This window comes from Sciurus vulgaris, assembly GCF_902686455.1.
Source record: "Sciurus vulgaris genome assembly, chromosome: 11".
Classification (NCBI taxonomy): domain Eukaryota; kingdom Metazoa; phylum Chordata; class Mammalia; order Rodentia; family Sciuridae; genus Sciurus; species Sciurus vulgaris.
This window is the reverse complement of record NC_136472.1, coordinates 16,876,896-16,887,685: the sequence shown is the minus strand read 5'-3', so window position 1 is coordinate 16,887,685 and position 10,790 is coordinate 16,876,896. Positions and strand designations below refer to the sequence as shown.

The 10,790-nt window shown below is 46.5% G+C and overlaps 1 long non-coding RNA gene across 1 annotated transcript; it reads left to right on the top strand.

Annotated features, from left to right (window-relative positions):
* Positions 1-4,910: 4,910 nt before the first annotated feature.
* LOC306639259 lies at positions 4,911-8,834 on the top strand. Its single transcript, XR_013757583.1, has 3 exons — positions 4,911-5,181; positions 5,712-5,781; positions 8,296-8,834. It is a non-coding gene; the product is annotated as an uncharacterized lncRNA (long non-coding RNA).
* Positions 8,835-10,790: the final 1,956 nt, after the last annotated feature.

Below are 10,790 nucleotides of genomic sequence, written 5' to 3'. Positions count from 1 at the left end.
GCTCCACGCAAGCACGCGGACACGCGCGCCGTATTCACGCATGTGCCTTACCATGACCACTTGGACCGCTGGGGTGGGCATGGAACATCCTGTTCCTCATTTGCAAACCAGTTCAATCCCCTTCCCCCACCCGCACCTCCAACTCACACACCCCCCCCCACCCCACCCCCCGTCGAACTGTCTGGAAATCCCCCATCACAGAATCAGAGAGCCAAGAATTAAGACTGAGGGGCTTTTCAGAAACCTGGATGGGGGCCCTGCCTTTCACCCCAAGGACCCCTGTGATTACTCCCTGCTTCACTCCCAGCCCGGGCTCTGAAAGAGCCTTCCCACCAGACTGCATTGATTAACTATTCATTCATTGCCCCATTTTTTATTAATCAAAGACATATATAATTGCCCATCGGAGCTTGTGATCAGCATGAGATAGCCAGCCTAGGCAGCTGGTTGCTATCTTTCTAGCACAGAGCAAGTGAGTTGATGTCTTCTTTGGCCTGTATGACCGTGTCCTGTCAAAAGCTCCATTTGAGGGAGAGCTTCTTGCCTTTTAGATGCAATCTGCAGGCCCTTTGCCCAGATTCCTGGATTCCCAGGAATTCAAGCTATTCCAAGCCCAACCCTCTTTTTAAAGAAGCAACAGAGGTTAGGATAGTGGAAGGTCAGAACCAGGAAGTGTTTTCCAGATCTCTACCCAAACACAAAAGATAAAGAAACCCTAGCCAAAGTGGCTTGGAGGCATGAGGGAAGGGCAGAGGTGGTCCTGCACCCCAAGCACCTGAGGCAGGCCTTTTTACCGCCCCATCTGTAAAATGAGGACAGTATCACCTTAATTACAGAAACCCTCGTGTAAGAAGTATTGATTGGGTGTGTGGCGCTGGTGCAGTAGGCTGCAGGGTCCTGGGTTTCCTGTTTGCAGTACGTAGACGGAGACAGAGAAGCAGCTTTAGGAGATCTCAAAGCAATTTACCCACGGTCTCTCTACAAAGTGGCCACTCAGCTCATCTCCCAAGTCTGTGTTCCCAGTCTTAACAACAGATACTTGGAAATCACAGAAAACAAGGCTTCCGGAAGAGGAAGAAGAGGAAGAAGGAGGAAAGGAAGAAGATCTAAATTTATGGGGTGGGGGGCAGAATATAGCAACCCAGGACAAACAGGACTTAAGATGCAAGATTTTCTTTTCTTACTGCAAGACACAAAGATACAGAAATTAATGCAAGCCTTAGCTTTTGCACTGGCTTACATTTTGCTCTCCTGAGGACCTGGGGGATAAGAAAGTGGAAGTAGCAAGGAAAGAACAGAAAAAGTCAAAGCCAGGAGAGAAAGATTTTAGAATGTAAATTGGCAGGAGCCGTCAGAAGGCCCAGCTCACGGGCTATCTGTGCATCCAGGACTGGAGCACAGGACTTGGGTCAGGCCACCCTGGACTCTGACCACTTTATTTTATTACCTCTCTCTGGACTCTCAGTGGCCCCACCCCAGACCTTAGTCGTGTCTACGAAAGGCACCAACCACCTCTATTAATGTGGAAGTCCTGCTAAAACTGTTGGCACAGAATATTAGAATATTCTCTGACCATTCCCATCTTATCTGGTTCGAGTTCCAGCAGCCAGAAGAGGCAGATGCTATTCTGATCACTCTTCCGCCTTGCTCCAATGAGGATTAATGTGTAACATCAGAGAGAGGAAGGATTAGAATAAGGTCTGACGGCTCACCCGATGTCTTCATCCCTTCTCTTTGCTTCCAACCCCTTCGCCTCCCATTCTTTTATTCATAGCTTGTGGCTCCACAAATACACGTGAAGCACCCAGCTCTGTGCCTGGTACTGCAGTTCAGAGAGAGGAGATTGAGCACCTTCCCTCAAGCAGCTAATTCTCTAGTGGGGGAGAAAGAGAGACCATGAAAACCTTCCAGGCAGAAACCAACATAATGCATTCAAAGACATGGAGCATCAACAGAGCAGGAATATTCAAGAACCAGCTGGACAGAGACTGGCAAAGGGAGTGGCAAGATTTGAGACCAGAGCAGACTAAGTGAAGGCACTTGAATTCCAGCCTTATCAACCAGTCAGGTCCCATTGACTCCATTCCTTAGTTTCTCTCCTGCGCATCCCTGGCCACTGCTGTATTCAGAGGCTTGACCCTCTGGCAGAGCCTGAACAAGCAGGGCAGCTGTGAAGGTCCCAGCCCTGGATCTCTGTATTCTTACTTGAGAGGATTCCAGGTATGAAACAGGACTTAGTAAAAGAATAGCAAAGTTTATTAGAAGGAGTGGGAAAAGGGGACACTCTCAAAGAGATAGTGGATTCTCTCAGAGAGAAAGATGGCATGCCCTTCCTGCTCTCCAGTTTTATGTGGGGTCCTAATGAAGTTTTCAGAGAACCCTGCCCAGGTCCACCTTTTGACTTTTGACTGACAGCAGGATTGCTTCAAACTTCCAGGTCCCCACTGAGCAAGATAAAAGTCCAGGGCAATTCTAGGTCACTTTGGCCCATGCTGACAGGTTCTAATTGGAACTTGTTCTTATAAATCTTATGGTTAGGGAGAACTATCCTTATCTCCCTGAATCCTGGAACCTGGAACCCCTACCCCCGCCACGGCCCGCCCACCAGCCTTTCACGGTGACTTGAGTTAGTGATAGCTGCATTGCTCTCAGTTGCAGATAGCTTGTTTGCTGGGGGATGCAGCACATCCTATTGACTTAAGCCAGGCAAAGCTGCAGTTAAATTGCTTTAAAAGAAAGCATGTGGGGTTCAGACTGGTTATCCCCTTAACCTCGTGATCTCACTGCTCATATCTGTCTGTGCCCTATCACACATCACTTCTCAGGTGGGCTTCACCTGAGTCCAGACCTTTGCCATTCTACTGCAAGAGTTTATTTCCATGATTCCCATATGATGATACTACTTGGCTGCTCAAAACCTGTTAGAAGCCAACCAGCTGGTAAAGGCTAGTCCAAGTTCTGGGGATACCAGTCATTGGATGCTGCTGCATTGTGGGGAAGAGAAAGCATAGAACTGGGTCTCTTGCATCCCACACAAGTACTGGTGCAGGGGATTTTTCCTTCCCATCACAAATGTCTGGATATCCAGTCTCCACCCTATGGGCGTTTTTATGGCAAAGGTAAGAAGTTACATTTATTTATTTAGGTCAGGGAAGAACAGTTTGCCAAACAGGGCAGTAGGAATGAGCTGCACCAAATCACACCCCTGGCACAAGCAACAACTCAGTGGGGCACCTTCCAGTGCAGCTCCTACCTCCCCTGACCTCGCTCCTCAAGGATCCTTCAAGTAGTAATCTCAAGCAGGCTCCTCTCCCCCCAGCCCACTGCCACCCTCTGGGTAGGATTTACATATTCTTACCTCCCCCTCCCCCTCCATCTCTTTCCACATTTTTATGTGTGCATAAACTGTGAGCCATTCACATAAAGGACTTTGATTTCTGATATTGCCAAGCATAAAAACAAACCAAATATAAATTTTCTTTCCTTTCAAAATCTGGGTTGTGCAAATCAGAATGTTTGGTTTTCCCACCTGCAGTCTTAAAAGGGGCTTCAAGAGCCTATTTTGGAAGTCAAAAAGCAAAAGGTAAATGAAATATTTTCTCTTTCATTTCGACTAGGAAAAAAATTCCAATCATCAGAGGCAATGCCAAAAAGAAGAAAAAGAAAGGGAAGGAGAAGGAGAAGCAGGAGAACATTGACCCAGGGCTAATTACTCATCTCTCTGAGCTTCCCTCTTCTCATGTATAAAATTGGAGTCGAGTTGTTGTATGGATTAAGGATAATGCATGAAAATTGCCAATTAGTGCACTGGCTGATTAATAAATAGCCACTATTGTTGTTAACAAGAATTATTTCATTACTAGGAAACCTAATCAAAAAGAGGAAATGAAGTTATATCTGAGGATTGCCAAGCCCTCCTAAGCTTAAAAAAGGAAATAAGTGAGAAAAATACCACTGTGTCACAGGTTGGCTCAGTCACAGACTTAAGGACCCCCATCCTAGGGAGCTAACCTCCATGTGAAAAAGATGCACATCACTGTCATCTCAGGGGACCTTGGCTATTGTACTGTGAACTCTCTGAAGGAAATTCCTTCATGGACACTGTAAACAGGAAGGGGAGGGAGGCTTAGAACTGGACTCTTCAGAGTGTCTCCTAGTGTGTTCAAAGCGGTTCTGATGAGGGTACAGCATGACCAAGGGCCCTGAGCCAAGAGGGGGCCACTCTGCTCTGCAAGGAGCTTTCTCTTTAATGGAGGGTGAATAGTAAAGTCTGACCAAAGAGGCCCTGGAAGCAGGGGGCTGCTCTGGCTGGTCCCATGAGCCAGCTCAGCCCTGGGAGATACTGCTACACCAGCTGCATCCATATCCCTCCCATCCTTGCAGAGGATGGGGTTCCCTGGCCAGCCACAGGGAACTTTGGGCCCCACTCTCAGAATGGAAATGGGAGCCCCCTTTCTACCACCTTCCCTACCCCTGGCTCTGCTTCTGTGTTCATCACACAGCCATTTACAGGTAACTGGGCTTCCCGGTGGCTTTGCTAGAATGGAACACGCTCTCGGTGTACTAACAACGTCTCCACCGAGATGAACTCCAAGGACCAGGCTGGGGCAAGGCCCGCCCCACCTGAGGAGATACAGAACAAGTGTCAGCGCTACCTGCCTCTCACTGAGCACTGACCCTGTGCTAGGGTTTGGATGTCGAATGTCCTCCAAGGGTCCATAGGCTAAAGGCATGGTCCTCAGGGTGGTGCTGTCGGAAAGCACTTGGACTTTAAGGGGGCGCTTTTAGGGCTTTGCAGAAGAGGCTTAGGTCATTGGGGGCCTGTCCATCAAGAGGATTGTGGGACCCTGGCCTCCTCCTATTTACTGTTTGCTCCCTGACCAGGAGGTGAGCAGTCGCAGTGGACGCCTTTGCCATCTGGCACCCCCACCAGAGGCCTAATGCAATGGGTCTGAAACTTCAACCTGTGTGCCAAAATGCATTTTCTCCTTCTAAGTTAATTATCCAAGGTATTCTGTCATAGTGATGGAAGACTGACATGCCATGTATTGGGCCCTATTTGAAGGACTTCATGCTCATTCTCTCACTGGATCTCTACCAGGATGAATTGTTCTCAGCAGCCATTACTGGACCAACTGAGGCCCAGGGACATTGAGTAACTCCCCCGAGATCACATGCATAGTAACTTGCCAGGCTGGGATATAAACTGGGATGCTCTGGCTTCAGCCAATAAATTTTTTTGGTGGTGCCAAGGCCTCGTGCATGCTAAGCAAGTGTTCTGCCACTAAGCCACATCTACAGCCCTCAGCCATTTTTAAAAACATGTATAATTAGTTTTTAATTGGTGCATTACAATTATACATAACAGTGGGGTTCATTATGGCATAGTCATAACGGCACATAAAATAATTTGGTTAGTTTCAGTCCCCATTTTCCCGTTTCCCTCCCTCCCCCACCTCTATGGGGTCCCCTCCCTTTACTCTACTGGTCTCCCTTCTATTTTCATGAGATCTGCTCCCCTCTTTTTTTTTTTCTTTTTTCTCTCTAGCTTCTACATATAAAAGAACACATGGGGTGAGGGGGATACTGGGGATTGAACCCAGGGGTGTTTTACCACTGAGCTACATGCCCAGTTCTTTTTTTTTTTTTAAATAAATGGAGTACAACTTTTCATTTCTCTGGTCCCAGTCCTTTTTATTATTTATTTTGAGACAGCTCTAAGTTGCTGGCCTCCAACCTGTAATCCTTATGCCTCAGCCTCCTAAGACACTGAGATTACAGGTATGTACTACCTCCAGACCCTTGACTTTTTAAAGTCTGGCTTTATTTTGCTTAACATAATGCTTTCAGATTATATTCATTTTCCTGCAAATGACACAATTTTGTTCTTTATGCCTGAATAAAACTCCATTATGTACATAAACCACATTTTCTTTATTCATCTGTTGACAGGTACCTAGGCTGATTCCATAACTACTTGTCTACTGTGAATTGTGCTGCTATAAACATGGGTATGTATTGATTACTACAGTATGCTGACTTTAATTCTTTAAGATAAATACCAAGGAGTGGGATAACTGGGTCATAGGGCGGTTTCATTCCTAGTCTTATGAGGAACCCCCATACTGATTTCTGGAGTGGATGAACTAATTTACAATCCCACCAACAGTGCCAAAGTGATCCTTTTTCTCCACATCCTCTCCAGCATTTATTATTTGTATTCTTGATGACGCCATTCTAACTGGGGTCAGGTGAGATTTCATTATAGTTTTGATTTGCATTTCCCTGATTGCTAAAGATGTTGAACATTTTTCATGTGTCTGTTCTTAACTTCTACCCTCCCTGCCTCTCTGACCCCCACCCTGCACCAAGCACTGGATGGACATGAGCTTGAAATTGAGTTGATAGAGGCTTATCAGTAATAGGAATGAGCATGGGTACTCCTTTCTGAAGGAATGATTGATTCAAACAAGAGAGAAGTGCTGCCTCCTCTCTTCAGCCATGGGCCTGTGTCTTCCAGCCACCCACCATCACCTGCATGCACTCTCATGAAAAGAGGAAATGGATCCTAAAGAGGAGACAGGATTCCTGAGTGAAAATAAAAGGACTTTTCACATGACTAGTTCCTCCAAGAGAAAAAGAACAGGATAGCTGGAGCCAGCGGAATCTTCCATTTTTGTTAAGGGAAAAGGCAAATGGAAGCAAGGAGAGACTGAGCAGCTTCCATGTGCTACAGGGGTCTGCCGGTAGGAATCAGGGATCAACAGGGAGGAGGAGGAGGAATCTGGGAGAAGAGGGAAGCTCCACTTGCCAGGGGGGCACAGGTAGGATGGAAGCTCCAGAACATCCTCCAGGCATACCTGCCCAACCCTTCCTATCGCTCCTCCCTGTGTTGTCCTTCAGACCAGAAGCAGGTGTGTGCTCAAATCAAGGATGACCTGGCAGGGTTCTTAGGCAGAGCACTGAACAAGGAAGCAGGAGGCCCAGGGTCTAGTCCCAGCTCCAGAGCTCCCTAGCTGGGCCATCTGAGCATCTTTCCTTCTTGGAGCCTCAGGTCCTTCCTCTGTGAAGTGAAAGCTGAACACCTGTCAGCCCCCACTGGCTGGAACTCTGGGACTCCGGAGAAGAGGTTGACATGGTGCAGAGTCTGTCCCCAAGGGGTGCTGCAGGCTGCCTCCAGACACCGCCCTCCCCTCCCCACACAGGGGAGGGCAAAATAGGCCTATATGATGAGCCCACCCTGGGAGCTTCCGCTTGGAAGCTGAAATGATCTGATAGTGACTCAGAAACCACGGAAGTTCCCGGGGATGATGGGTTCATGTAGATAGTACACACAGCTCTCCTCGTGAGCTGCAAAACCCCAGGACACTTTCAAAGAAGGAGCCCTATGCTGTAAAGAATATTCTGCCCTCTACATCTTGAAGCAAACAGACTCAACGCTCATTCCCTTTGAGACAAAATTGCCTCTGGGATGGAGGCCTCAAACATGTCCTTCTAGAATTTTCCTCAGTGAGACCACCCTTTGGTGTTCTCCATTTCCACCCTGTGGTCATGATGCCAGCTTCAAAGATGAAGAGCATGAGGCCAAGAGAGAGGAAGCAACCTGGCCCAGCCACTCGGCCAGCGAGTGGGAAGAGACAGACTTTCAACTCAGGTAGGAGGCGCCAGGGTCTGTGTTCTAACCATTGTGCCGAAGTCCTTCTCTTCCTGTGGCCACATCATCCTCCTTCAAGAAGTCCTCCCTATTGTCCCTTTTCCCCAAACACAAGTCCTCTCGCTGGCCTCTAGTCTCACAACCTACCTTTTCATACCCTTCTCTGGCCATCACTCTTATGCTACCCTGAAGGTGAGCCCTGCCTAATCTCTCTCCTCCCTGGAAGTTTAGTTATTGTGATTAGGTGTAGAGGAAATGACCCCCACTGTACAAACTCGCATGAGACGGATTGATGAACCTGAAATGCAATTTATTAATTTACACTGAGAAGTGAAACCACCCAGCAGACGGGAATCCTGAGGTTGACTGGTCAGCACAATCTCTTTCAGGAAGGATAGACTTTTGGGAAAGGAAATCAATACCAGAAGGTTCTTTGCTCAGTGCAAAGTCAAAGTAGAGGGAGTTGATGGATTGACACCCAGGTGAAGCCTGACATACCTCTTAAGTCTCCCACCTGCAAAGGACCAGAATATCCAAGACAGGGAGCCATCTGGGCAGCTCTGGATTTTTCTAGATCCTATGGGGATCCTACCTGCATTTATCAGGATCACTACTAACTTTTTTGCTTATTGTTTGTTTAGATTAATTTCTGCAATTTAATGGAACCAAAAAGCAAATTCCCACCAAGACCCATCGAGGAAGAAGAATTGGCACATCCTGCTTTCCTACCCTGGGCAGAGCCTTCACGCCCACGTTATCATTTTATCCTGGTGCTTCTCTATGATGGAAGGTCAGAGATGGTGAAAAACATGGGCTTGGAAACCACAGTGCCTGGGTGGAAGTCCTGGCTTTGCTATTTATAAGCTCTGAAATCTTGGACACATTATCAAAGTCAGTTTCCCCTTCTCTAAATTGGAGTTAATGATAGCACCCACCTCAACATTGACAGAGAGAATTCAACCAGCGAGTACATGCAAAGTGCTTCCAACAGTGTCTGGCCTCTAGTAAGCAATCAATATTTGTTAGCAATGATTAATAATTCATCTCATAGCTGAAGATACCGAAGCCCAGAGAGATAGCAAGTCAACTAAGATCCTATAGCCAGTAACCCAGGAAGGCACAACTCAAAATCAAACTGACTCTCTCCTCAAATCGGATTCTTTGTTATTAAGACATTAATTGTACCTATTAAAGGGATTCAGTGTGATGTTTCCATACATGCACACTGCACATTGATCAGATCTGTCTACCTTTCCTCCACCCTTGTCCCCTCCCCCACTTCCCTGTCCCCAGTAATCACTAATCCCTATCCCACTTTCAGGTTCACTTTGGGGAGTTGGCTCTTTTCTCTTTTCCTTTTCTTTTTCTTTTTTTTTTTTTTTTTTCTTTTTTTCCCATTTCCACACATGAGAGAGAACATGTGGTACATGTCTTTCTGCCTGGCTTATTTCATTCAACATGATGTCCTCCAGTTCCATCCAATTTGCTGCAAATGACAGAATTTCATTTTTCTTTATGGCTCAAATCAGTTTCTTATCCCTTAGTGTTCATAAGAAGCTAAAGAGGACATTGTTTTAAAATGCAGATAGTGATGGGATATATCTCAGTGGAGGGGCACTTGCCTGCTATGCTCAAGACCCCAGGTTCAAACCCCAGCACTGCAATAAATAAGCAGATATCCCTACACCTATCCAAATAGGTAAACATAAAATAATGAAAATACCAAGGTAGGGTGAGGGTGCAGAACAACAGAAGGAGAATGTGGGCACGGTCACCTTGGAAAATTGTCCCTCAGTTTCTGAGTTAAATGAACACCTACCAAATCAGCCAGGTTCCATCAAAGAAGCAGAACCTATAAATATATATTCAGTATGGGGGTTTGGCCTTACCCAATTGTGGGTACTGGCTACGCAGTCTTGTAGGGCTATTATCTTGGCATCTTGTGTTGGTCAGCCAGCCATGAACAGATGTAGAGTAGGGGAGGCCAGGAATAGGCTGGACCCCACTCTCTTGGGGCCCCAAGAGGATGGACTGGAGCCTTTAGAGTTGTGTCCATTTTTGTTGCTGCAGTCACTGGTGATGTGGGAACTTTGCAGAAGCTGGTGACCTTCCCCTGGAAGCTAACCACACATACAGCTGGCTTAAGAGCAGAAGCCAAAGGAGGAGCCCACAGCTGCTGGGTGCCCATTGGGCAATGCCAGCAGATCAGCCACAAGGTGTTTGGGCTAAAACTGACCACTGTTCCCTTCCACTCTGCAGATTCCCTCAGAATCTCCCTTATGACCCATGCTAGCCAGAAACACACAAGGGGATTCAGCTTAGCCAAGTTGGCACATTACAAAGCTACCAAGCAATTCTGCCCAAGATAATAACCCAAAAGAGATGAGTGCTCATGCTCACCAGATAATACATACAAGAATATTCATAACAGCTTTATATGGCTCTTATTCATAACAGCCCCAAACCAGAAACAGTCCAAATGCCCATCAATAGGAATGTGGATGAGCAAACCCTTGGAATACACAACATCTCACAGACCTGGTGTTGAGCAAAAGAAACCAGGTGCAAACAAGTTTTACAATGCATGATTCTATTTGTGTGGAGTCCAAGAAAAGGCAAAACCAGCTGCTGGTGATGAAAGTTAGAAGTGTGGTTAATTATCTTTGGAGGAGGGAAAGTGGGTCATTACCCTTGGTTGGGGGATATGATGGAGACTTTGGGTGCCTGGAAATGTTCTCTCTTCTTTGAGGTGGTAGTTATATAGAGCTTGGTATGTATCTGAAGATTTGTTTTGCTGTATACTTAAGATACATGCCCCAACTGTATGTATGATGTACCTTAATTTTAAAGTGGATTGCAGAGCCCTGGGCTCTACCACAAAAACACCTGTTGATTCAGACAGTTCAGGGCTCAGTCTTGGAAGAACTCTGTCCTCTACTTTATTTCATCCTGAGTTTGTTCTCCGTTCTGTAAAGTTGGTCATCCTTAATTCCAAAAATTTCAAGAATGGTGCTGTGGTTTGAATATGAGGTGTCCCCCTGAAGCGCCTGTGTCAATGTGGGGATGTTTAGAGGTGAAATTATTATGAGAACTATAACCTAGTTGGTTCATCCTAGTTTGAATGGACTGACTGGGT